Genomic DNA, 3,634 nt, shown 5'->3' with positions numbered 1-3,634 from the left:
AAAAGAAACAGCCTATCATTTTAATTTAATTATCTGAATACAGAGATTCTTCATTTATTAAAGCCAAACAGAAGAACTTTCAAAAATTGTAATCCCAATTAACCTATATTTTATTTGCTTTGGTTCACGTATAACACCGAAAGTGACAATGTGTCAACTGTCAGCTCAGTTTTCATTATATTGTACTTTTTAGCCATTGGCAAAAATATTCTTTACATACTTAGAATTTTTAAAAAGTAGATTCAGCATCCAAGGGCTAGAAAACTCGCTACCTGTTTCTCTTCTCTCTGTATCCTGTCTCCTTGTTACTTGTCTACCTTTTCAGTGACATGTGTTTTAAAGGAAATTCAATAAGCATTCAATTTCTTTTCTTAGATGCTAAGAATTAACTTGGTGATAATTTCAGTCTTTTCTTAACTAAAGTCACATGCTAAGGAACAGCCTTCAGAAGACACTATTTTACTATTTTTACCTTTCCTGCCCCATACTTACTATTATACATGTTAAGCGTGGTATAAATGGACTGCTCTATGGCAGTCTGTTACTGTTATTTCCATGGATAGTACCCTATATTGTCAACTGCAACAAAAGTAATATTTTCATTCCCATCAACACTTCCAACCACAACTCAGAATCACTATCCTGTAGCCATTTTAAATGTAGTTATATAGCTCTCAGTGGGTAAAAATGGTATCATTCCTCTGGTGACTGTGCCAGTGGAACAAATGTTTCAAATGTAAAGGAGATAAAAGATTATACGTGGTGATCCTTGGAGAGCTGTCCTGTACGAAGTAAGAAAACATCTTTATTTTTGGACAACACAGATATTGGTACAGGAGTCAGACTGTGTTTTGACACCCCCTTCTCATTACCTCCAAGTTGCTTCCTTTTTCCCGTGAACATTTTTCTCGGGTCCTGGTCCTATTCTCCACAGATACAATGAAGCAAATTATAAATAGATGACCTGATAAACTAATATGAGCATTCATATTAATGACTTACTTCCCTACCCATATAAAGTCTGAATTTTAACTAAGGTTTCAGGGTTTCAAATCAGATGAATGATCAGTGAGAGAATACTTGACACCCATATCCAGATATTTACACTTAAGGTTCCACAGAACCTTGAAAATTTAAAACCTTTAAAAGGACTGAAGAGATTTAGTCTAGGAGGAGCTCATAACCACTGTCCCCAGGAACTGCTGCATCCTCTTTTTCTTCTCAATTACTTATTCATTCCATCATTATTGTTCCTACATTGTGTCTGTGGCATTGTATGAGGCAGATAGTAATGAACAAGACAGGAGGCTTAAAAAAGTAAGAGGTTTTCCACCCTGTTATATCAGAGTCTAGAGAGATCATAAAGTATTCAAGTTCCATTTATTTTCCTGTCCCACCATCATAATGTGAGTTTTTTCCTCATGGTCCTAAAATGTTGGTTTTACCTCGTACCGTGACATCACCCATGAGTCCAAGCAGAAAGGAGAGGGAAAGACCCATGCAAAGTGCAAAAGGCAAAGACAACTGTCAACGGAGTTTCTTTTAAACAAAGCTTTTTGTAAGCCTCCCTAGGAGACTTCTGATGAACTCTTAATGGAATGGTCAGAACTGGGTCACATGACCACTTCTAAACAGAAGACATTTTAGCTGGTCACATTGCTGCACAGAACACAATCCAGGTTGTGTTATTATGAAAGATGAATTGAGTGAATTCATCATAGGAAATTAGCCATGTCTGCCACAGGGATCTAACTAGCTAGGAAGCTGGGGAAGGCCAATCTTTTTTTTTTTTTAAACTATTAAAAAAAATTGAAGTATAGGTAATTTACAATGTAGTGTTAGCTTCAAGTGTACAGCAAAGTGATTCAGATAGATATATGTATATATAGTTATATATATATTCTTTTTCAGATTCTTTTCCATTATAGGTTATTACAAGATATTGAATATAGTTCCAGGCCAATCTTAAGAAGTAATATTATTACTAGTACTAAGAAGAAGTGGCAAGGCCAAAGCAAGGGTTGGGGTGAAGTCAAGTTCAAGCTGAAAGAAAAACCTGGAATGAAGGTCAGCATTGAGATGAGTGGGAGCTTGAGACTTTAAAGCATGTAAAGAAGAATAAGTTGAAACTAATGCTGGCAGAAAGAGGGGAGTATAATTCTTTATCAAGTCGAGAAAGAAAAGCAGACTTTCATGCAACATTTAGACTTTTAGATTTGAATCCATGAACCCTGAAAATTATTAACATACTTTAATGGTGAATTGGCTTCATGAGTTTTGCAGTTTTAGAACACTCTGGATTTTTCCCATGGGAGCTGAAGAGGATGGAAGGGAATATGGAGACATCATTTTTCCCCAACAGAGGAAAGAGGTGATGTTAGCCTGGACTAGGCTGGAAGCAGGGGAATGAAGAGTCCTAGAATCCTTTGCGATGACTGAACTGAGGGATTGTTTTGATGTGATGTATGGGAGGGAGAGGGGACTTGTGCGAAAAAAAATGAAAAGCCCACTGTGGTCCCCAGGTTGCTGATCCAGGAGAATAGTTATGGTGCCGTGTGCTGAGATGGGGAGGGTAAACAATAATGAGTTATGTCTGGATATTCAAGAGGGGTTGTCTAGTGCACAGTTCGATATTAAGGTCTAGAACCCAGGAGGGAGCTCCAAGAAGGAGACTTAGGTCAGGATGCTTTGGATAGAAAGATCATAATGGAAGCCATGGGAAGGGATGAGATGGTCCCAGAAGAATGGGCAAAGTGAGAAGCCCAAGACGGAACTCTTGTTTTGAGACTGAGGAAATATTCAATAGTAAAGTAATATTTACTAATAATATTTACTAATATTCAATAGTAAAGTTGGTGGCTAGAGGAAAGGAGATAAGTTGAGAAGGCGACTTCAAAGGGAGACTAGAGATGTGAGATAGAGTTTCCATATGAATAATGTAATAGCGTCTTGTTCTATGTGCAGAAATGCAAATGTTGTTGCAGATTTCATGATTTTGTAGGCAGCACTGACCCAGCAGGGTAGAGGAATCTGCCACTCCCAGGCAAAGCCAGGCAGAGTGCAGGTGGACACACTTGGTTCCCACCCATGTAGAATATTAGATACCGAAAGTGATTGTACGTATCTTCAATTCCATCAATAGAGAGATAGGCGGGTCCTCGGGAAAACTATGCAGTAGCTGAGTGGAAACTGTGTCAGGTGCCTGTGGCCTGCCCCTTCTATTTCCTTACCTCCAGTGGCTTCCTGGCTCCTATTTCAGCTCCTATTTTATGCTTAGTTACCGAAATTTCTCTCAATTAAAATAAGACAAGCTCTAATTAGTTATTTGCTCCTTGTAAAAAAATGTTTTTGCCAAAGTGTGATTTTCTAGGCTTTAAAAACACCTTAAATTTCAAATTGAACAATAGATTCATTTAATTTTAAATTTGCAAATATGAACTGCAGGTTATTGAGACAGTAGTGACTTTGAAAACAACTTTTCAAAGAATGCTGGGAAGATTGGGTAAGAAAGTATGATAAAGTTCCCGCCCCAGCCTCCCCACTTACCTAAAGAGGATGGTCTCTGGATACACGCGCCGGGGGTTTAGTGCTAAGGGTTCTGGACATGTCTACTAGCTTTGGCTATTATTTTTAA

This window comes from Phocoena phocoena, chromosome 21 (assembly GCF_963924675.1).
Source record: "Phocoena phocoena chromosome 21, mPhoPho1.1, whole genome shotgun sequence".
NCBI lineage: Eukaryota > Metazoa > Chordata > Mammalia > Artiodactyla > Phocoenidae > Phocoena > Phocoena phocoena.
This window is presented reverse-complemented; position numbering follows the sequence as displayed.